The sequence below is a fragment of the Camelus ferus genome, chromosome 35 (genome assembly GCF_009834535.1).
Source record: "Camelus ferus isolate YT-003-E chromosome 35, BCGSAC_Cfer_1.0, whole genome shotgun sequence".
In the NCBI taxonomy this organism is placed as follows: domain Eukaryota; kingdom Metazoa; phylum Chordata; class Mammalia; order Artiodactyla; family Camelidae; genus Camelus; species Camelus ferus.
The window spans coordinates 18,416,647-18,440,795 of NC_045730.1; the positions used below are offsets into that span (position 1 = coordinate 18,416,647).

The 24,149-nt window shown below is 44.2% G+C and overlaps 1 protein-coding gene across 8 annotated transcripts in view; it reads left to right on the plus strand.

Moving 5' to 3' along the window:
* The window catches only part of SVIL (supervillin), a 215,277-nt gene that overhangs the window by 57,164 nt on the left and 133,964 nt on the right, over nucleotides 1–24,149 (plus strand). For 5 of the 8 annotated variants that reach the window (XM_032473601.1, XM_032473605.1, XM_032473602.1 and 2 more), the window contains one exon: nucleotides 4,787–4,887. The exons of 2 other annotated variants lie outside the window; for them this stretch is intronic. The gene's annotated coding sequence lies outside the window, so the exon portion shown is untranslated. Of the gene's footprint in view, nucleotides 1–4,786; nucleotides 4,888–21,409; nucleotides 21,965–24,149 lie in introns of those variants that run through there. One more of the 8 variants, XM_032473607.1, reaches the window with a different exon arrangement.

Here is a 24,149-nt window from a genome sequence, read left to right on the forward strand (position 1 = left end):
CCCTCCCATCCCCCTATAACCATAGGTTTGTTTTCTATGTCTGTGAGTCTTTCTGTTTTGTAAATTAGTTCATTTGTGTCTTTTTTTTTTTTAACATTCCACATATAAGTGATATCATATGGTATTTGTCTTTCTCTTTCTGATTTACTTCACTTAATGTGACAATCTCCAGGTCCATCCATGTTGCAGCAAATGGCATTATTTCATTCTTTTTATGGCTGAGTAGTATTCCATTGTATACATATACCACATTTTCTTTATCCAACTGTCTTTCAATGGATGTTAGTACTCTTAAAATGGTGTATTATTTATTCCTTGTCCAAGCTGTCTGAGCACCCCTCTCCCATATTAAAGTGAAGCCTTGACAACCTCGGTGTGTCATTGAAAACCATCCTTCCCTCTTTCTAAAGGCGGCACTGAGCTCAGGGATCTTGGAAGGGAGCCCCACGCTCTCAGTGTCCCCACTGCCCCGCCCCCACTTTGCCCTCCCTGCTGTCATTTCTCACTTGCCACCAACCTTGGCTCCTGCACAGTCCAGTCCAGGTACTTACTAATGGTTTTTCCATCAACTTGTGTGGTCCTGGAATGAATGCTAGCAGCATAACACCTTGCTTGGGGCACCATTATAGTGAAGTCCCTGTCTGAGGGCTGATAGGACGGGGCTGCCCCCACACTGTTACAGACCCTTGGAGATGCTTGTGGGTTATTGTGTAGTGCCCATCAGTGGACGCCCTCTAAGAGGCACGTGGTTTTGCTGATTTGGAGATACTTTTATAAATGTTCAAATAATAAAAATGATTACTTTTTAAAAAATTATTATTATTATTATTATTACTATTATTAATGTGGCTAATCCAACCCAGGGTGGTTGAGAATAAACTTCTACTCATCATTTGTAACCAGGTTTTTGGCACAATTGAGGAGGGAGAAAGGACCCTGAGCAAGAAGGGAGGCAGACAGGTAGGCCTTCTAGAAACTGGAGGCGTCTGAGCTGAATCTCAAAGGTTTCTTGAGGTTTGTTTGGGGGTGAAGAGGAAGTGCCTGCGGTTGGTGAAAATGTCTTTAAGACCCTCCTTTCATTGCTCTAAGCATCTAAGGTAAGAAAATAGCCGGAGTGAAAGTTAGGTCTTGGGACGCCTCTTTCCTGGAGTCCGTAAGGCGGGACTCTCAGATGCCTGGTGAGGGGGACAAGTGTTTGCTAAACACTCTGGACCCAGAGGCCCCTGACACTGTGGGAGTTAAGTACAGTCAGACTCCAAGTCTGCAGGTTCTGCGTCCCTGGATTTGACCAACAGATTGAAAATATTCAGGGGAAAAAAATTCCAGAAAGATCCCAAAAGCAAAACTTGAATTTACTGCAAACAGGCAACTATTTCCATAGCATAGCGTTGTACTTATAATTATTTACAAAGCGTGTACATTGTATTAGGTATTATATGTCATCTAGAAATGGTTTAAAGTATGTGGGGGGATGTGCATAGATTATATGCAAATACTACACCATTTTCAATAAGGGATTTGAGCATCTGAGGATTTTGGTATCCAAGGGGGTCAGAACCAATCCCCTTCAGATACCAAGGGGCAACTGTACTGTGAGACGACAGCTCACTGGAACCTGCCTTCACTGTGGGCACCTCCACCACACCTCCTGTCCAGCCCAAGTCTCCAGAAACTTTAAGATAAAAGTCTGCCTTTCCCTGCTGTAATCTCCCCTCCAGATGCAATTGGTCCTATCGGAGTTTCTTGTTTTTTGTTTTTAATATGTTTTTGTTGAAGTGTAGTCAGTTTACAATGTGTCAGTTTCTGGTGGACAGCACAATGCTTCAGTCACAAAGGAACATGCATACATTCGTTCTCATGTTCTTCACCATAGGCCACTGCAAGATATTGAATATGGTTCCCTGTGCTACACAGCAGAAACTCGTTGTTTATCTGTTTTATATATAGTAATTAGTATCTGCAAATCTCGAACTCCCAATTTATCCCCCCCCCTTCCCCACTCTGGTAACCATAAGTTTGTTTTCTATGTCTGTGAATCTGTTTCTGTTTCGTAAATAAGTTCATTTGTTTTGTTTTTTTTTTTTGATTTCCACATGTAAGTGCTGTCATGTGGAATTTTTCTTTCTCTTTCTGGCTTACTTCACTTAGAATGACATTCTCCTGTCGGAGTTTTGCATAGAGGTACTCACCTGAAAGTCCAGCAAAAGTTTATTTAATTTTTTACCTTTTTTTCTTTAACTGAAGTACAGTTGATTTAAAATGTCATGTTAGTTTCAGGTGTCCAGCAAAGTGATTCAGTCATGCATGTACATGTATGTATATATTCTTTTTCAGATTCTTCTCCGTCATAGGTTATTACAAGATGCTGAGTAGAGTTCCCTGTGCTGTATTGTTGGTTATCTGTGTGAAAGTTTATTTTTGACCAGGAATATGTGCTTTAGAAGGGTGGAGCGAGCCCTAGAGAGCCTGGACGGGACCTCTGGGTCTGACCTGGAGCTGAGTGCCTCTTCCGGCTGCTCTAAAACCACACTGATGATCCTCCACCCCCAGTGCCCCATCTCCTCTGGAGTTTTTTCCCTCTCATACAGGTTTGATGAGTTTAATTAAACTTCAACCTCTCCCTTAGTCTGAACCCTTTCCTGATGGTGGTCTTGCTCTTTTGTCTTTCCCAAGTGATCTTGAGGGCATGGAGGGAGATTTGTTGTTTTGTTTGCCTGTCAGAGATGATATTCGGAAGTTTTATTGTCTCATGGCTGAGGTTTCCCTTTGTCTTTGGACAAACCAGGTCCTTAGAACTAAAGCATTTCAGATTCAGGCCTTTCAAGCTCCTTGGTCTTTGGGCTCACACGCTCCACTGCAGATTTTCTTCTTTCTTGACTCGTGGTTGTGGAATCCCAAGGGGTTCCCTCTGCACACTCAAGTTTTGGAACCCCTGTGCTAGAGGACGCTGGAGGGACGGGCCAAGAACAGAGAGCGATGATCTCTAAGCAGAGAGGGAGATGAGGATTTCCTCTCCAGCCCCTGCCTCTTGGCTTCTTTTGGTTTTCTTCGGCTTTTTTCTTTTTGAATAATTTTATTTTTCCTTCCTTTATAGCCAGTCTGGAAAGAGGGTCTCCTTCCTAAAGCAGGTACATCCTCCCCAGTTTAGTACATAGAGGAAGAGTCTCAGGAAAGAGAGGCTGACATGAGTCCAGCCCAGCTCCCAAAACTCCAGAGCTTTTTAGTAATAAATAGATTTGTGGAGGAGGAAGGAAAATATTTTGGGGGGGCACAAAAAACCAGACTCCTTAAACCCCATGTTTCGTCTGTGTTTACCGCAACCATCTTTGTGGCTTCAGGTCATGAGTTCACGCCTGTCTGAAGTTCACCAAGCACTGGTGACTTTTTTGTTTGTTTTTTTTCGCCTTGTGGGGACTTCACACGGTTGACTTACCACCCCCACCACACCTCCACCAACCCCACCCCCCTCATCACCGCAGGCTCATTTCCTTGTCGGTTGCCTCAGTCTGGGTTTCTGGAGACAAACCCCCATTCTTTCTACACCAGGTAAGAGGCTCTGACCCCATGCCTGCCGTGTGCTTCCCCAAACTGCATACTGACTCCAGCTCTGCCCCTTACGGTGCTGGTGTGTCCTTGGCTGCTGTCCAGTTCAGGCCTTCTGGGCTGGACTGGGCTCTTTCCTTAGGTGACGTCTTCAAAAGATAATACAAGGAAGTGCTGAACAGACATGGCTGGGTGGGGATGGGGTGGGGGAGGGGTGGGGGAGGGATGGAGGAGGTGCCTCATTAGGTCCTAAAACAAGAGACTGCCCAAAGCCTCTGTGTCTTAGCCACTGACCAACTAACCACCAACCAAATACCAGACCTAGGGTTCCCTGCTTCCATCTGGGATCTCGGGGCTGGAGCCCTGCCTGTGCCTGGGGGGCCCTCTCCCGTGCTGAGTCATCGGAGTGCCACAGGCAGCCGGCCTTCTGAGTGTCAGGAACGAGCGTATCACCATGCAAGTCTGCCTGGATGCACATTGCATGCAGTTAGGAAAACCAGGCAGGGAAGGATGTTTCTCTTAGCCCTACTCTGTGGTGCTTCCAGTGCAGGTGGGGTGTTCCCTCTTTCCCCAGCCTTTGAGGAAAATGAACGTTGAAGATTTTCTCTGCCTGGAATTAATGGCATGGACCAAGTTCCAGCCCAGTCCCTCACTCCGGCTGCCCTAGACGGTTACTCTAGTCTCTTAACTTCCTTATCTGCTGTCTCTCTGCTTTTAACGACCCGGGCCTTTGCCAGCTCCCTCTGGTTAGATGTATCCAGCTCTTTGAGGAGTTTCAGCTATTCTCCTCTGGCTTCTTAAGTCTTCCTTTGTTACAAGGCTTCTTTCCCAAAGCCCCTTATTTGGGTCCGATGTAATTTTGTGTTTTAGGAAGGCCTCATATTTATTCAGGATAGCTCTTGCCTTTAGACCAAATGTAAAATTTCATTGCCACAGAAAAATTAGAGCTTTGGAGGACTGTTATATAGAAATGACTCAATTCACTGAGTTTACAATGAAGGGCAAAAAAATGTATTTTTTAATTGAGTATTTTTTATAAGATGTTTAAGAAGATACTCTAACCACTGCCTATAATTTGTAGTTGCCAATGTTCGTGAATAATTGAAAGGAAGAAAGCTCTTTAGAAGCAGACAATTAATCCCAGCAGCAGGTCTGGCTCTGCTCATACATGTGATTGTCTTATTTTGTTTGCTGGTTTCTTTCTTAGATTTCAAAGCAGAAATTTTTCTTTCCCTTTATGCAGGAAGAGTTCAGGTGGGGGACCTGGAAGCCTGGGAGAGCTGAGATGGGAAGATCTTGGAGTCATTCTCCATCTGAAGCCATGATTTAAACAGCAGCGTTACAGTAAGAAGAGAGAAATGTGAATGTTTTGTGGTTGACACGTCATTGATTTTGCCTGCATTCTGAGTAAAGGTGAAGGGACATTGTGAAGGGCAAATTTGTTTGAATGACATTCAACAAGCCAGAGCTCTGAGAAAATTAAAGGTACCTCTGTGATAATTTATGTATCCCAAACATTTGCAGGATCCCTGGAACACACCTCTCTACTGTTAATGGCAGAGATTGGGTCTGTGCTCCCGTGAGTCTTATAAACATTGGATTCAAGTGAAACAACCTTCTTTACTGAAGGATCTCAAAAACGGGGGAGCCCTGTGACTGTGGCGTGCGCAGTGGGCAGCGTTCACCAGAGGCCCATGGACCTCTTCCTGTGGGCCATGCTAAGACCAGGTTCCATTTACTCACCAAGTGCTTGGTAACACCTGCCGTGCTCAGGGTTAGATGCTAAAAATACAGCAGTAAGTGAGCTTGGCAGTGCTTGTGTAAAGATGGAGAACAAGGTAAGAAGCTAGTGAGAGCACTCATTGGGAGGCACGCTAGCAGATGTTTGAGAGAGCAGGCTCAGGAGCTGGAGACCTGGGTGTGAGTCCTGAGTCTGCCACCCATAACCTGCATGACCTTGAGCAAGAACTTAGTTTCTCTTTCACCCTTGACATCTATAGAATGGTGGTAATGTCATCTACCAAGTAAGGTTGCCACGAGGATTAAAATGTGGAATACACGCTGGCAAATACTAACCCTGATGCAAATTTATCAAAATGTGTGCGTATAATAAAATGGCTGAGTGCTTTGAAGGGTATGTGATAACTGACTGGGAAGGAGAGAGTGGTGGCTGGGGACATTTGAGTAGGACGATCCAGGACTGCCCTGCGGTAGAGACATGTAAAGGTGAGAACTGCTATGGGGGGCGTGCAGGGACAGTCCACAGGGGGAACTGCAAGGGCAAAAGGGCGTGTCTCATGCAGAGAAAGCATTTGACAAGTTTCAACACTTCTTTAATATTAAAAAACAAAACAACTAAACAACAACAAACTAGGAATCGAAGGGAACGTCCATAACCTAAAAAGGGCATCTGTAAAAACCCCACAGCTAACAAACATCAGACTTAATTGTGAAGGACTGAAAGCTTTCCCCCCACTGGATTGGAAAGAAAGAAGTAAAACTGTCTCTGTGGATGACGTGATCTTGGGTGTAGAAAGCCCTAAGGAATCCACTAAACTATTAGAACTCACAGGCACGTTCAGAAAAGTTGCAGGATACAAGATGAGGATACAAAAATCAGTTCTAATGCTAATACACTTATAAGGAACCATCTGAAATGAAATTAAGAAAATAATTCCTTTTACAATAACCATGAAAAAAAAGTAAAATACAAGCCTTACCTCAGAGATACTCCGGGTTCTGATCCAGACCCCACAATGAAGTGAATATCACGGTGAAGTGAGTCACACAAATATTTTGGGTTCCCAGTGCACATAAAAGTGATGTTTACCCTGTAACGTGGTCTATTAAGTGTGCAGTAGCATTAGGTCTAAAAAAGCAACATACAAGCCTTAATTAAACACTTTATTGCTAAAAAATGCTAACCGTCATCCGAGCCTTCAGCAAGTCATAATACTATGACCTTTTTGCACTGACAACATTAAGGACCACTGATCACAGACCACAGTAACAAGTGTAACAATAACGGAAAAGTCTGAAGCATTGTGAGAATTATCAAAATGTGACAGAGACGCAAAATGAGCAAATGTCATTGGAAAAATGATGCCAACAGACTTGCTCAATGCAGGGTTGCCACAAACCTTCATTTTGTAAATGGTGCAATATCTGCAAAGTGCAATAAGGTGAAGTACAAACAATCAAGGTATGCCTGTACTCAGGAATAAATGTAATAGTTTTAACTACAAGTCATGGTTGAAAGAAATCAAAGAAAATCTAAGTAAATGGAAAAACATCTCCCATGTTCATGAATCAGAAGTCTTACTATCATTAAAATGGCAGTGCTCCCTAATTTGATTCATAGATTCAGTGTAATCTCCATCAAAATCAGATGGATTCTTTGCAGAAATTGACAAGCTGACCCTAAAATTCATATAGAAATTTAAGGGACCCAGAATAGCCAAAACAATCTTGAAAGGGGGGCAGAATTGGAAGACTTACCCTTCCTGATTTCAAAACTTAATACAAAGCTACAGCCATCAAGACAGTGAGGTTCTGGCCTAAGGATAGACATACAAATTTTTGGAATAGAACTGATAGACCAGAAATAAACCCATACATTTATGGTAATTGATTTTTTGACAGATATGCTGAGACAGGTCATTGGAAAGTAGTTCTGTTCATAAATGGTCTAGGACAACTGGCTGTCAACAGGCAAAAGAATGAAGTTGGATCCCACCTTAAAAATTAACTCAAAGTGGATCAAAGGCATAAATGTAAGAGCTAAAACTGTAACATTCTTAGAAGACAACATGGGTGTTAATCTTCATGATCTTGGGTTAAACAATGATTTTTTAAGATGTAGCACTGAAGGCACAAGTCACAAAAGAGAAATAGATAAATCAGACTTCAACAGAATGAAAAGCTTTTGTGTATTGAAAGACACTGTCGTGGGGGGATAGCTCAAGTGGTAGAGTGCATGCTTAGCATGCACAAGGTCCTGGGTTCAATCCCCAGTACCGCCTCCAAAAATAAACTTAATTACCTGCCCCTCAAAAAAAAAAAAAAAAAACCTAAATAAATAAATCACTCTTCAAAAAATATTACAAAAATAAAAAGACACCATCAAGAGAGCAAAGAGACATAGAATGAGAGAAAATATTTGCAAATCATGTTAACTGATAACAGACTTGATCTAGAATATGTAAGAACTCTTCCAACTCAATAAGAAAAAGATAACCTGATTCAAAGCTAGATGAAGATCTGAAATAGGCAAAGAAGATGTGCAAATGGCCAGTAGGCACATGAGAAGATTGTCCACACTACTCATTATCAGGGAAAGGGAAATTAAAACCACAGTGAGATCCCACTTCATACCCTCCATGAAAGACAGACAGTGACAAGTGTCGGTGAGGATGTGGAGAAGCTAGAGCTCTCATACACTGCTGGTAGGAATGCAGAATCTTCCCCAAGCAGCTGCTTTGGGAAACAGTCTGGCAGTTCCTAACAGTGAAACAGAGTCTGCCTTATGGCCTGGCCTATCCACTCCTCAATGTCTATACCCAGGAGAAATGAAAACACATCTCTGCACCAAAACAGAATATTCACAGCAGTATCAGTCACAGTTGCCAAAGAATGGGAATAATCCCAAAGTCCATCAGCTGGTGAACAAATATGTTCACTGGTGGATGTTGTGTATTCATATGACAGGATATGATCTGACTACACAAGGGAACGGAGGACCGATAGATCTTACAACTAGGTGAATTCTGGAAATACACTAAGTGAAAGAAACCAGACACGACAGACCGTCATATGATTCCATTTATATGAAATTTCCAAAACAGGCAAATCTGTAGAGACAGAAAGTAGGTTAATGGTTGCCTAGGACTGGATTGTTTAGGGGAAATTGAGAGTGACTGCTAATGGGCAGTGGTTTCCTTTGGGGGTGATGAAAATGTCTAAAGTGGATTCGATAATGGTCGTAAAACTCCTCGAATATACTAAAAACCATTGACTTGTACACTTTCAATTGGTGAATTGTATGGTATATGAATTATATGTCTATAAGGCTGTTGTATGTAAGAAAAAAGGGTGTTTCTCGGAGGTGTAAGTGTCAGCACTTGGTGACAGATGAGATATGGTGAGTGAGGGCAAGGGAGGCATGAAAAATGACTCTTCAATTCTGGGAACTTCTGAGAAGGAGAGGAAAGACTGGAGGAGGAGGGTTTTCTTGGTTTTGTTTTGTTTTTCTCTTCTGTTTCATTTGTTTTTAATGAGGAGGGCCAGCTTTGAGACTCCAGAGTTCTGTTGCGGACGTCTTAAGTTTGAGGTCCCTGTGAAATATCTAAATAGAGGGCTTAAGTAGACAGTTGAATGCGAGTCTGGAACTCAGGAGCAATTCTGACCAGAGATAGAATTAAGGTAATAGGTCAATTGCTAGGAAGGGATGAAAACAGAGGGAGAGTTTGTTAAGGAGACTCCAGAGGAGGCGGACAGAGGATAAGGAAATCTGAGAGGCAGCTGGCCAGGGAGAAAGGAAGTGTGGAGGGTGGGGTCCCTGAGCTGGAAGCGCCCACTGGAATCACCAAGGTGGATGCTGTCTGTGACCTTGACGAGAGAAGTGCAGCAGTGGGGACTCCAGGTTGGAGTGGATGCAGGGGGATGAAGGAGAGTGGGGGCCGTTAAACCGCTGCTTCTCGAGGTTCTGCTGAACCACACTCTGGAATATAAGTGTCCTGTCTTCAAACCTTAGTTTTCAAACCCCGTGTTTTCTAACCAGCGTGGCTTGATATTAGGAAACATCCTGGTTTTTCAAGCCCTGCTTCAAGCCTCCTTGTGAGGGTTTATTTTTTCTTGTTTGTGTGGTTTAAAAAATTATTTTTATGTGGTTATTGTTGTCTGGTTGTATTTCCTTGTACATGTTTTTGAGGGTTTTGAGGGACGATTTTTTCAGGTCACTTTCATGACAGCGTTCTTATTATGAAAGAAACATCTTTATTCCAGAGCGCAGATCCACAGGGTTTCTCATTTGTTATTATGAGAAAACACTGCTGGAAGGGTGTCTTGCTTGATTAGAAGCTAGACTCTTGTCCAGGAGGAAACCATTGGCTTAAAAGCAACCCTGACTTCAGATCTGCTTTTTCCAGCTGTCCTAGGTTTAGAGACTTTTCACTGACTTCTGGCAACTTCCAATCATGGGAGAATTAGAGTGTGGTTATCTGGGAGGAATCATTTGAACCTTAACCTGTTACTTGGGCTCTGAGGCTGTGCTAAAGGGCACTTTTGATAGCTTGATCTTAAAAGAGCAAGAGAAAAGTGTCAGAAAGAGAAAGGTTTGGCATGCACTGCTCACGAGGGCTCCTGGAGCGAAGCCCGCCATGGTCTCTCGTCATGACCACATCTCAAGGTGAGTTTATAGCATCTTCTAATTGTTTTCAGAGAACTGGCCTGTGCGTAGCAGGTGGCTCCTGACAACATTTCAGAGCCCTCCACAGAGGCGCCCTGATTCAGTTTTCTCAGCTCCAGGGTGAATCTGTGCAAATTACTTTGTTTCTCAAACTAGTCTTGTTTGTCTTGGGTTGTAGCCAGGCCTCTCGTGTGGGTGGTGCGCGTTGAGCCGCAGGCCTCAGGCCCCGAGGCCTGAACTTTGCTTTGTCTGTCAGATCAGAGGGCTGTGCGTGAAGCTGGTGGCTGGCCTTTGGGAGATGCCCGGGGCAAACAAAGTGATTGATATTCATAAATCTGGATAGTTGGAGGCTTTTGGCAGATTTCTCTGAGATGTGGGCGTCTAGGTGACAGGAGGAGAGAAGAAGGGAAGGGGGCAGGTTAGGGACTTCTGGATTTTCCGAAATAGCTCCATTTGGCTGCATTTAGAAACCTGGTTAGCATTTCATGGGCTGGAGGGTTCCTCTTGCTCTTTTTTTGTGGGGGGGGTGCTTTTGGGATGTTGATCATGAACTTAGAGCATTTCAACTAAAAATGCCGCTCATTTGACTATTTAAGTAAAAATCTAGGGTATTTTTTTTTTGAACTGCTGTTTCCTCCCAAGAACCTAGTACTGTCTGGCTCTCTAAGTAGGAAAAAAAAAGCACATGAAATTCCTAAAGGAATCTTCCTTTGTGATCTTTCATTCCATCCAATTTAAGATGGAGGCCTTATTTTGAATAAAATTTACCATTGAACAGGAAACAGTAACCATGGAAGAATACAAAATACACCTTTGGACTTCTTGGTTCCTTACCTGCTCCCAAACACACACAGACACACGCACACACCCCACTTATATTTCCATGAAAAGCAGGCAGCAGACATCTTGAAGGGCAAATGGAAGGTAGAGCACAACCAGGTAAGAAGTTGCATATAAATTGGAACAAGTCTTAACTTTGTATGTCACTTCCGTTTGGAGACTCGCTCTCTTTGCCGGGTGTAGGCTTTTCAGACATTCTTTGGCCCTGGGAGGGAGTTGTGTAACCGTAAAACTCGAGAATCCTGGCCTTAGAATAAATGTTCCTTTAAAAACCCCAAGGACAGAAAATTGAACACAGCTGTGTGAAAGAAAAAGGAAAAAAAATACAGCCGAGGTATGGTTCAGGGCTGCGGGCGCCCTGACCAACTTTCCCAGGGCACGGGGCCTGTGGTTTCCTGATGGGAGATGGGGAGCTTCGGGGTTCTCTTTGCGTTTCAGGAGAAGGTCGGGGCGCCCTTGCCAAGTGGTGCGCTCTGTGCCGCAGGTAAGAGCGCAGCCTGGGCGGTGGTGGTGTCCCTGGCCCTGCTCATCCTGTGCGTATTCTTTTGTTTTCCCCTGGAGAAGATTGGGGTTTCTGGTCACTTTCTGAGATGCTGTTGTTCTGTAACCCTCCCAGTTCCTACTGAGAAGTAAGCCTCAGAGCTTAAGCAGTTTACAGCAGAGCCAGGAGACAGATCAGATAAAATTTTGAGCCCCGGAGCCCCGCTCCTCTGGCCCCATTGGTCACAGAATTATCCCAAGAATAAAGAGCTTTGCAGCGTTGTCCTGAGAACACGGCCCTGTTGTTCCTGGCTTCCCCCCCACTGGGATAAAAACCATGATGTTGCCTGTCTGATGTTGGCAGGGTGGGTCCCACTGTTTGGTTCGGAGCCCCGGGGAGCCATGGCCATGGCCCTCCGCCTCTGTGCAGCCTGGGATTAATCACTTTGCTCTTTGTCAGCCCGTGTAATGATGATTCATACTCCGTCCTCTACACGATTAGACGGCTGTAATTTTCAGATCCTGGCCCATCAGGGATTTGAATTAATACTTGTTGGTCTAGAAAGTGGTATCGTGTTTCTGGGGAGAAAGTCCTGAGTTTGCCCACTTGGCCATTGTCAGAAAACATTGAGGGGAGGACCTGTTCTGAGTCTGACTCTGGAAAGTGATCCTGCCTTCGGGGCTCACCATGCAATTAGCTGACCACAAAGGCCCGTGCACAGGGCCTCCCTGTGCTGGCCTGGGTGCCGGGGATTTGCATGAGGGATGCTAAAAGATCAGAATGCACACAGGGTTTTGCAGGGGAGCCCTTTATTGAAATCAGGCACTGCCTAGTGAGGAAAACCTTCCCCAAAGAGGTATTTGGAAAGGAGGTAAAGTGATTCAGCCTGGTGGAATGGTTCACCCCAAACCAGCAGGAAGCAGTGAGGGGTCAGGAAAACACTTGACTTTAAAAATACTCTTGTGTTTGGTGCTCTCCCTATAAAATAGCTATTATTCATTGCTGGCCTTCAACAAATATTCAGTGAGCACTTACTATGCCTTAGACACTCTTCTGGGCCCTGGAGATGAGCAACAGTACACAAAACAGACGAACACCTCCTTCCTCACGGAATTCACATGCTCAGGGCTGTGGCGCTGGGCTGGAATGTGGGCTGGAGAAAGGCGTGCCAGGACTTAGGGGAACCTGAAAGAAGGCCCGAGTAGGCGTAGTCCTTGAGGACATATTAGCTGATAGACTTCCTCTCTTCCCTCTGACGTGACCCACATTCTCCATCCCACTCATGAGGCTCCCAGGCATTTTTAGCAGACCCTCTGAAGGGAATTCCTCACAGATGCCAGTAAGCGGTCCACTCTGCTGTAACAGGTCCAACAGAGAACTTCAGGTCTCTGCAGGGATTGCCTGCTCTAAATGGAGTCTCCATTCAAGGGAGCTGACGTGTGACCGAGTATTTTTATCTTTGTTCACTGTCCTGCTGTCTGACATGCGTGTCTCGCTCTGGAAAGCCTTGCGTTAACATCCTTTATCTCTCCTTGAATCCCCCTCCATTATTTTTCTTTTAACTCAAGTATAGTCATTTACACTGTGTCAATTCCTGGTGTACAGAATCCTGTCCCAGTCATGCATATACATACACATATTCATTTTCTCTCAATTCTTTATTACACCCTCATTTTTTTCTTTTCTTTCTCTTAATTCTCCCCATGGTTTTTGGTGACCATGACACAATGCTTTGCCTCAGAATCACAGAATCTCAGTTTTGTTTTTTTTTTTAAACCCAAATGGGACCAGAGGAGTCAGTCTAGACCAGCAATTTTTTGGTCTCTGGACTGAGACTAAGTTTACACCTGAAGCTGTGAAAAGAGAAATACTGGAAAATTAAGTTTATGTTTCATAAAGCTAAACTGAATCAGTTGATTCTTGTATCTTCCCATTACTCTCTTTTCTGGAACTTTTGTTTTCTTAGCATTGTCCACCTACCCCAGGAACTACCCATCCTCCTGAACTCAGCCCCCCACCCACCATGCCCCTCCATGGTTGACTCCACCCCCTAACACTGTCGTCCCCCACTTAGATTTTCAGATGGTGCCTCCTCTGTGTTGTAGCCTGTGCTCCCCCAAACAAGAGTCACTGTCTAAACCTCAGGATGAGAAGTCGCCACTCGTGCCAGGGAGCTGTGTTTTAGGGTTCCCAGTGGGAGCTGGAGCCAGAGACACATTTTAAGCTACAGCACATAGTGGTTCAGTTTTATAGGATTATCAGTACTGTGGTTGCACTTTATTACAGGTTTATTAGGCTTTTGTGGGTTGGCACAAGTGTGCTGCCATCACTTATAATTGTTTCTGGAGGAAAATGAGGATGAACATTATAATGGAAGCCTGTCGGGCTGGAGGGTTCATCCACTGGGCTTCCAACCAAGGCTGCGTGGGGTTTCTGGGTTTGTGGAGGCTGGGAGACCGTGGATGCCAAGACAGCTCCCAGGTCCTTCCTGTTCCCAGCATGTCTCTGAGGTCTGGAAGTTGCTCCTGGTTCTCTTTTGTAACATGGTACAGATCTGCACCTGTACACGGCGATCCCCAAGGAGAACCACAGGGACTCCGTGTTTTCATGCAGGAGCCATTGTACATCCATCTCTGCAGAGCCTGGTCCACGGAAGATCACCTCTGGGTTAAGTGCAATTTCCTAAGTATTTGTAACTGGATCGCTTTTCCCTCCTCATGATGAATATCGACATGGAAGAGGGTGAAGGTGACTCTTACGGACGTTCCCTCTTGGTGTGTGGAATCAGCCAAGCGAACCCCTTTTGGTGCTGAGCTTTGTGGTGTCAACCGCAGCACGGAAAGGAAAGAGCCTCCTGGTTCTTCTCCGGAGGAGGAGAGCCTCACTCCACCAGCTGTATTTCTTTAAGCTCATGTTCCCTCTAGAGAAGCAACCTCTGTGGTTCCGGGAAGCAATGAATTGACAGAAATCCCATACTTTTAGATCTGCAGCAACCAAAATCGAGCATGTCATACTTTGTACATCTCTGATTACTCTCGAGACTCTGAGTGTGATGTCCAGGAATGTGAGGATGGTCCAGCCATGTGAGAGGCTGTGTCCCTGAAGCCAGGACTCATAAAACATGGTCCGGCCCCCCACCCCCGCCACCCCTGGCAAACTCATTTCATTTGGACCATGCAGCCAAGCAGTTCTGTTAATGCTGAGCGCTGGTCCACACCCATCACTCCTGAAGCAGCAGCCTGGGAGAGAAGAGTTGGCTAACTCTTCTGTTGTTCAAGCCAGTGACCTACACGTGACCTTGGAGCTCAAAATATTGTCATCCAAAGCCAGTGAATTTCTCTCTAAGCTCTGAGCGAGACAGACAGACAGACATTGAATGACTTAGATTATCTGGGAGAGGGAGATTTATTGGTTGAAAAATATTGTTAACCAAAAGTAATATCCCCCTTTTTTGGCTTTTTAAAAATCTACCCAACAATTATTCCTCCAAGGTGCAGACAGCCACAAACCCCGACTCAGAGCGGTGTTCCAGTGTAGGTGTTATTAGGAGACTGTCAGATATGTCTTATTCTTTGCTCACAGATGTCAAAATGCTAAGTTTATGGAGAAAAAGAAAAAGAAAATGATTCCAAGCCTGGTCCTGTCATAGCAGAATTTAAGACGGAATTCAGATCCTGCTGCCTTGTGTTTTCATCCTCTGGAAATGAGCAGCTTGAAGACATACCGCTGATAATAGTCAAGTTCATGGCCATTGAGAAAGCTAGGACTTTTCATAAGGTGGAAGTAGTTAGGCGGAGAGCTCTGTTGCCTTGCTTTCCATGTGCTGGCAGTGACTGATGCTCTGACATCATCCTTCCCTCTGAAATAGGTGCTCCACGGACGGAAAGCCGGAAAGGGAGGCTTCTGCCTAAAAGCGAGTGAGCTGGCTCGGTCTAATTTCCTTTCTGCTTATAAACTGAGGAGCCACCTTGTCACTCTTGTCACTTTCTAACCTCAAAGGGGTGTTAAGAATTGATTAGTCAAACCTGAAAAAAAAAGAGGAGACTTGTTGCTGAATTAAAATGAGAAAGAGGATTAACTGCGTGTCACCGACATTCATTGTATAGGCGGAGTGGCCGATGCTGCTGGGTCCTGTGGATACAGAGATTGATGGAGACTCTGCCTTCCAAGTGCAAACAGCCTAGAGGTTGGAAATCACAGACCATGTCAGAGAAGGGCTCACCAGAGAAATAAGGTCAGCTGAGTCTTAAAGGATGATCAGGGATTTTCTAAGTGACAAGGAAAGGAAGGCATTCTGACCAGAGAGAGCACCTGGACACAGCAACCATGACTGAGGTGGTTTCTCACGGTCGCCTCCTGGGGGCAGGGATGATGGGATGTATGGCTGAAGAGGTAGGAAGGGGCCAGGTCACAGAGGTAGTAGGACTTTGGAATTTACCCAACAGGCCAGCCATTCTCCATCCTTTGTCATCAGCATGTGTATACTGCATGACATCCACATATGTCACAGCCTCCTGGGTGTGTCCAAATGTCAGGTTTGTAACAAAGCCAGACATGAAAGTCCTTCCTAATCATCATACAACTATCAGCCAAACATCCATCACCGCAGATCTTGGTCCACAGGAGATCATCTCTGGGTTATTTCTTTGTAACTCGACTGCTTCTCCCTGGTCCTGATGAATATCTGCATGCAGTGGGGTGACAGTGACTTTTACAGATTCTTACATTTACTCTTCAAGAACATTGAATTCAAAAAGTTGGTCACAGGAGCTCCCATCAATGAGAAGTAACTGGCTGCCCAGGGAGGCAGCACGTGCAGGTCTGTGCTGAGAACACTGGAGGAGCTGGTTTCCACTGGGAGGGATGTGGCCAGGTGGGGGCTGTTTAAAATGCCTTCTGGAAGGAGCAGGGAGGACGGATTCAGGGAGATGTCAGTGGAGGAGGCCCTTGGAGGCGCTTGCAATTGTCCTGACAAGAGGCAGTTGAGAGCAAGGACAGGAAAGTGGGAGAGGGACACAGCGAGACGTGGTGGTGCTGGGGCGTGAGGGGTGAGCTCCAGCGAGGCGGGGCTGGTGGCAGGGCTGTGGTCAGTCAGGAAAACGGGAGCAAGAGTCACGGTGGGAGAGGAGGAATGTCGTACTGTTTGTCCGCGTTTCATGTTCCTGTGAGAGATCCTGGTTTTCTGAACTCCGGGGAACCAGTGCCTTCCTGAATTCTGCCACAAGTGTAGCAGAAGTCACCCTGGGAGAGGTAGACAGGAAGGCTTCATGACAGTGGGCGTGGCCAGAAAGTGTCAGCTGCCATGGAGAGGCCAAGTTCACTGGGAGAGTCTGTTGTTGGCGGAGCCATTCCTGGGGATTGGAGGGAGCTGGGATCCCATTGGAAAACTGATGGGGGCCCAAAGGGGACTCGGGGGAGGAGGCAGTGGTTGTGGAAGATTGGTGATGAGGAAGAGAGAAGTAAGGTGGGCACCTGCCTGGAGGAGGAGGTGGGCTGGCGGGACTTGGGCACAGGGATGGGAGAGGCTGGAGCTGAGGTGTCACTGGGCTTGAGTCGCTCTCCTTCAGGGAACTGAAGAGAAGCTGCGTCTCACCTGCGTGTGGCGTGCCGCTCCCTAGGCTGGTCCTAACGTGACAGTCCAGTGTAAGTCTGACCCTCAGGAGGGCCAGTTCAGGATGTTTGGATCTGAGTTTTATGTTATGGCATCTGAGAGGATACAGGGCACTGAAGCATCCTCAGTCAACCCCTTCCGCCACTGGGAAAGCTGAACTTTCTTTGATCTTGTCCTTTTATTTTCAAGAATGAGCCCTCCAAGATTACAGAACTCTAGAATTTAAAAATCTGCTTTCTATGGTACTTGTAGTAGGATTAAACTTCGAGATGATCCAGTTTCCTCCCTCTCTAAAGAGTCATTTTCGTGTTTCTCAGATACTGATCAGGGTTTGAAAACTTATCATGTTAGGCAGTGAACTTAAATTCTGAAAATTCAGGGGCGGGATCCTGTTCTATTATTAGATAGGCCTCAGGTATCAGAGACGTTCTTTTCAGTATCCAGACAACCTGCCAAGTAAACATGTTTCATTGGAAAACACTGCTTTCTGTTTTTTATTTGGTATCAAATATTTTCCTTTGGAGCCATGACTTCCCTCCTTGCAGGGAAAAAGAAGCAGTTGCAATTTGAATTTCTTAAGATGGCAAGGACAGGCAAATCTACGCAGATTTACTCAAAGTACAGTCACAGTTAAGTGACCCAGTTACAAATGGAACTGCATTTGGAAGTTTCACTTGAGGTCGATTTTTTTTTTTTAATGTTTAAACTTTTAATTTTGAGATATAATTTGGGATAATTATAGATTCAAATGCAGTGGTAAGAAATATTAAAGAGAGGGAGCCTGTATACCTTTCACCCATTCTCCCCCAATGGTAACATCTTGCAGAACTAACTATAAGCCAGTGTCATCGCCAAGATGTCGGCATTGACCCCATCAGCGGAAGAGGTCTGTAACAGGGGTCCCTCGTGCAGCCTTCTTACAGCCACTTCACCTCCATCTCTAACCTCTGATGCGTCTTACACGTCTGCAGTGTTATCTTTCAGAGAATGTTGTACAAGTGCAATCATGCAGTGTCTAAGCTTTCGGGGTTGGCATTCTTTGACTCAGCATAATTCCCTGGATATTCATCCAGGTTGCTGCCTGTATCAATATATGGTCCCATTTTATTGCTGGGTAGTCATCCATGGTCTAGGTTCACCATGGTTAATTTAACTATTCATCCACTGAAGACGTCTGGGTTGTTTCCAGGTTTGGGCTATTGTGAATAAAGCTACTGTGACCATTTGTATTCAGGATTTTGTATGAAAATAAGTTTCCATTTCTCTGGAATAGGTGTCCAGGAGTACAATTGCGGGGCCATATGGTAGTTTGGCTTGGCAGGTTTAGTTTTTGAAGAAACTGCCAAACTCCTTCCCAGAGTAACTGTGCCATTTTATATTCCCACCAGCAATGTGCGATCCAGGTTCTCCTTGCCAGCATTCGGTGTGGTCACTGTTTTTCAGTTTTGCCATTCGGATAGGTTGTAGGGCTAGCTCATGGCTGTGTTAATTTGCATTTCTCTAAGGGCTAAGGATGTTGAACGTCTCTTCTAGTGCTTATTTGCCATCTGCCTTTCTTATTACTTAGGGGAAATGTCTCTTCATGTCTTCTACCCATTTTTTAATTGAACTGTTCGGGGTTTTTTGCTGTTGGATTTTGAGAGTTCTTTCTATGGTCTATATATGTATCCTTTTTCAGTTACATGACTTGCAAATATTTTCTCCCACTCCCTAGCATGTCTTTTCATCCTCAACATGGTCTGTTGCAAAGCAGAAGTTTTACCTTTTGATGAGTCTAATTTGTCATTTTTCCCTTGTATAAGTCATGCTTTTGGTGTCAAGTCTAAGAATTCTTTGTCTAGATCCTGAAGATTTTCTCCTATTTTTTTTTCTAAAAGTATCATAGTTTTATATTTTACACTTGACTTCATGATCCATTTTGATTAAAACTTGTACAAGGTGTAAGGAATAGAGCTAAGGGTTTTGGGGGGTTTTTTGGTTCATTTATTTGGGGGGGTGGTTTTGATCTATGCCCCTCCATTTGCTCCAGCACCATTTGTTGAAATGGCACTTTGTGTCAAAAATCAATTGGGTATATTTGTGTGGTCTATTTTGGGGTTCTCTGTATTATACCATTATTATAGCTATAAAATCAGCCTTAATATGGGATAGATTGATTACTCTCCCTTTTTTCTTCTTTTTCAAGATTGTTTTAGCTCTTCTAAGGCCTGTACCTCTGCCTATAAATTTTAAAATAAGCTTGTCTTTATCTACCAAAAATCCTACCTGGCATGTTGAGAGGAATTGCATTAAGTCTGTGGATCGTTTTGGAGAGAATTGACGTCTATGCTATGTTGACTCATTCAACTCGTGAGCACTGTATATCTATTTGTTTATTTAGGTCTCCTTGGATGTCTCTTATCAGCATTTTATGATTTTCAGCATATGGATCCTGTACATGTTTCATTAGGCTTACATCTAAATATTTTTGTAATGATTGCAAAAGGCATTATGTTTCTTGATTTCCACATGTTCATTGTTATTGTAAAATAGGTACCATAGAAACACGAATGCAGTTTCTCTTAAGCTCAATATCACAAATAGTCATGGTTTCTAGGTTAGCCTGCAAAAGCCAGATTAAAACTCATCATAAAGCCGATATAGTGAAATCATTAGAAAGAATGGTAGGCCACCATATGGTTATAATAATACTAGTGTGAAGTCAAAGCAAATGAGAAATAATTACTTATGACTTATCTCAGAGAGGTCTAAGTCAAGGATAAGCCTAGTTCTTATTTCAATGTATAATACATGATGCTCCATTTTCTTCATGGCTTTATCATTAAATCTACTCAGTTCTGATTACTGTCCTGTTTTTGGAAAGAAGTGTGTGTGTGGTAAGAGTTTCCTGATTTCAGCGGATAGCAAAAAAAAAAAAAAAAAATTAGGAAATTATTTAAACAGATTGCACAGGTAGAATTAACTGGAATTTGAACAAAGACAAAAAGCATGTATAAAAGGGGCAGCTGAGAAGAAAGATTCTGTTAGACACCAGTGCATTGATCGTGGCCAGTTTGGTTGCTGCAGGGAAGCAGGGACCAGAAACCTCAGAGGCATCCAAAAGTTAGATGTTTATTTTGCGGGAATCTTTTTCAGGGAGAAAAACACAACTGCATTGTTGCACTGTGACTCATTGTCTCCTCCTATCTTTTCTTAAAAGGAACCCCAATAGCCAGCTGCTTTACATATGGTTTTATTTATTTTTACCCTTTGTGCTCCAGGAGAAGTTCAGAGCAGCTTCTATAAATATATAAAGCAAGGCCAAATAAAAAGGAGTGAAAAGCAAAATTTGTCAAAGAGACAAAAATAAGATGAGGGCCGGGATGGAAATTAAGAAACAGGAGTCATGCTGTGAAGTTCTGTTTGTCATCTGGAGGTAAAAAATTTTGCTTAGACAAATTGTCTTTAACCCTCATGCAAAACAGTCAGAAAGCCGGTGTTTAATCATTATGGCTGCCCAGGGTATCTGCCATCGTTCACCTGACCGCTGGAGTCTGTTTAGAAAGAGGCATTGTCCTGCAGGGTTAATTAGTAACAGGAATTCAGAGCCTGCTTCTCGAGGCCTCCGCTGACTGATGCAGCTGGCGGACTGAGAATTGACACCCAGGTGCCTGCCCCCTCGGGCAGCACCGAGCTTCTGCCCCCGCCCAGAGTTCTGAGCTTTGTGCTTTATATTGAAGTTACGATGAACAATTTAGACGCTCTGCTATTCTTCCCAACAACAGGGACACTGGCAATTTTAAGTATTTGTGTAAGCAGGGTTGTGCTATTAGTTCAAATATCTAAAAAATATAAATAGCCTTTTAAGAAGTGGTTGTGCTTCATAGTTCTTTCCCCCCCTCCTTACTTAAGTTTCTTCTGGTTTTTGGGTGAATTGAGTAACCTGAGATCCATATGAAGACAGATCCATCCGTTCACAGCATGATATTTGGTTTTAAGACAAAACATTTGTGTTGTTTTGGAGAAATTATTTCCAGCGCAATTCTTTCTTCCGATGACTCATTTTCTATTGGAAATTTTCTTATTGGACTTGGGAAGAAATCCACAGATGTCTTCACAACTTGTAAACTTGTGAAGGGACACGTGGCTTTATTGCATGCTGTCTAATGTCTATACGTACACAGTAACGTTTAATGTCTATACGTTAATGTCTGTACGTATATACATATGTTGCTTCCTTTTTGAGTGTTTGATGTCAGCTTCATCAGTGGTTTTGAGTTCTTTTATAACCCAAAGCCTAGAGTTAGAAAGTGTTCACCCATTCAGTTCTGTATTTGTTGTAGCCAGTTCAGGAGGGTGCTGCTGCATTTTTAGTTTCTCTGTAAAATGAGCTGAAAGACAATGTGACCAATTCTCACTGCACTTGAAGTCGCTGCTGGCCGGGCCTGTTGCAACAGCTGATCAGCTTCTCTGAGTTTCAAGAGCTATTTCTGGTCTATGAGCTGAGATCAAGGCTCTCCAGTTCAGGCCATAAAAGGCCCGTCCCATGTGAAGTTGCTTTCACTGCTTCGGACAGCGTCCTCAGAGGCTGAAGTGTCTCAGGTTTTACTTGGATTTACCCGGGGATGGATGGCCACACCAAGGCCAGATTGTGGAAGTTCAGCATCAAAGACACCAGGGGACCGACATCTTCAGAAAGAAGACTTTTCTTGATATTTTGGAGATCCTTTTTCAGAGAACCTTTCGGGATGTAGCCTTCACCTGCTTCCTGCATTTGGCGCCCCAACACCGTTTGGAAAGCACCGTTCTAAATTTATCCTCGTCTGAATCATCATTTCTGATAGATGCAGTCGCCTTGTTTGCGTTGTGATATTTGATTGTTTACAGTGTCCCTTGGGCTCACTTTTGATAGTTTACGTTTTGTTTAGAATTTGAAAGTAGTGTTCACAGAAAAGGAGACGCAAAGAGAATACTGGAGGACATCCAAAGCCGAAGTAGAGGATAGAACGTGTTTTGGTTTATTTTTTAATTAGAAAAATAAGGAATTACAGTGTGATTTCCCCCCTCTTTAACTTAGAGGAACAAGGATTATACAGAAATCAAAGTAAGTGAAAAATCTTCGTATAAATCTAAATGTAGTTGTGGGTTTTAGTTATTTATTTTTTAAATGCCATCTTTCTGAGCATGCTTCTGTGAGTTGTTGACTTCAAGTCCTGGAATGTTCTTGCCATCATGTGCTGATTATTGCAGTCACTCCTGTAGGTACCCTTGGGGATGTCTTTTGATTTTGGAATGATTGGGTTTTCTTCCTTAAAAACAAAAGAACTTACTTTAATGGTACAGAGAAGTTGATACTAACAGTTTGGTTAACAGAATCTAGTAGGTACTCCTGTCTGGCGCAAAGCCTTGGAATTAAAAGCGTATTCACAATACAGAGTACTTCAATAACTGTATCACAAGGATGGGGTGGGGCTCCAAACGGCAAGTTTTTTTTTCACTCCTACTATTAATACATGTGGAAATATACATCACCAGTGACCCTTTTCTATGATCTTTGTTTTGAGGGTTCTTGACCTTGGAATTCTGATCCTTGAAGCCGACATCTAGAACTTCTGATGTTCCAGAATTTATTTTTTAAAAATCTTGCTTTGGTGTCTAGATTCAGGGCTGTATTTCCATTTTTTTAATTCTCTAAGAAAATAATGCTGGATTCATCTTGTAAAGCCCAAGAGTGTGGTCTCTGTCACTTAGCTTGGTGGTTTCCTTGTGCTAAAAAAAAAAAGAAAGAAAGAAAGAAAGCCATAACAGATGGACCAGTAGGGGCAGTAATTATTTTTATCAGGTAGAAAACAGAGTATTTATAGAGATGGACGTCATCGGGGAACACCGCTGTGGTTCTCAACCAGACGTAGTGCCACAACCCGAGGGCCGTTTGGAAATGCTTGGGGTGCTTCTGGTTTTCAGAGTAACTACTGCTGGTGTTTTTTGGGCAATGTGGCTGAAATTTTAAATACCCCGAAATGCAGGGCAGTCCCAGGTGGTAAAGCCCAAGTGCTGGTGATGTCCTCTGCTGAGAAAAGCTGCCGGGTGGGAGCGATTCCTTCATCATAGGGACAGGCAGCAAGGAGCAGGTTGTATGTATACGTATATTTGAGCTGCCTCTTCTCACCAACCCCAGAGAGCTAGTAGGAAGCCAAGCAGTGGGTGTCCTGCCGGGGGTGATCATCCTTGTCTCTCCTCTGAGAGGCGAGAAGGTGGCACTGACGGCAGAGGTGGGTTGCCCCTCGTGTGTCCTCTCAGGAGCGGGCTGATTATCCCTCAGCAGCCTCTGGTGTCAAGAGACTCAAACCTCAAATTTCATCAAAGCATGAGCTTCTGTTACTTCCTGCCCAACACACACAGATAATCTTTGGGGACCCACTGTTTCTTGGTAACCACACCCCTGCAAGATTTTAAATTTCAACGCAGAATGAACCTCTTTGGCAACACCTGAGGGCAATTAAAAATTTGCAATTCAGAAATTGTATCCAAAGAAAAGGGACATTGGCTTTTGCAAGGATGTCCGGAGAGCTGCAGCTTCATGGTCACTGTGGGGAGTGACCCTCTTCGTTGCTGGGATACAAAGGAAGTCAGCTTCTCATTCTAGGGCTGCCTGGGCTTTTAGGACACTTGTTGCAATTTTGTATTAACACACTGTTCTCAGGGGGCCTCCCTATAACCAGGAGAATTCCCCCAGCTGGAACTTCCCTGCAATTCCAGGCTTCATTGTATTTTAACTCTGAACCAGAAGCTGCATTGCCACCCTTGACTCCTCTCCTCGTAGGTCCCCAGCGATGCTAAGTCAGTCTCTGAAGTGATGCTTTTGCCTCTGGCCTCCTCCTGAGCCTCCCTGCCCCTTATCTGGATGACTGCATTGCCCTTAATTGGTCCTTTTGCCCAAAAGGTACTCCCTTCCTCTGTAGGGGGTGCCCAGCAAGGCACCTGGGTCCCAGCCCCTTTGCCATCCCAGGATCTAGCCCAGTGCTGACCGCCCAGTGGGTGTTCTCTAGATGTGAGTCAACAGTCAAATCCATTGAAATGACCTATGGATTCTCTGGATCAAAAATTAACAGTGCTCCATAAAATATATTTGCCTTTGTTAGCTTGTTTGCGACAGAAGTGGGTGTTCTGTGCTGTGAGTTCTGGGGCTTTTCTTCCATATCTAATAACGCAAGCAGAAAGACGTGTCTTTCTGTCCCATGCCTGCTGGGGTTTCCGTCTGTGTGCCTTTGCCAGCACAGGAAATTAAG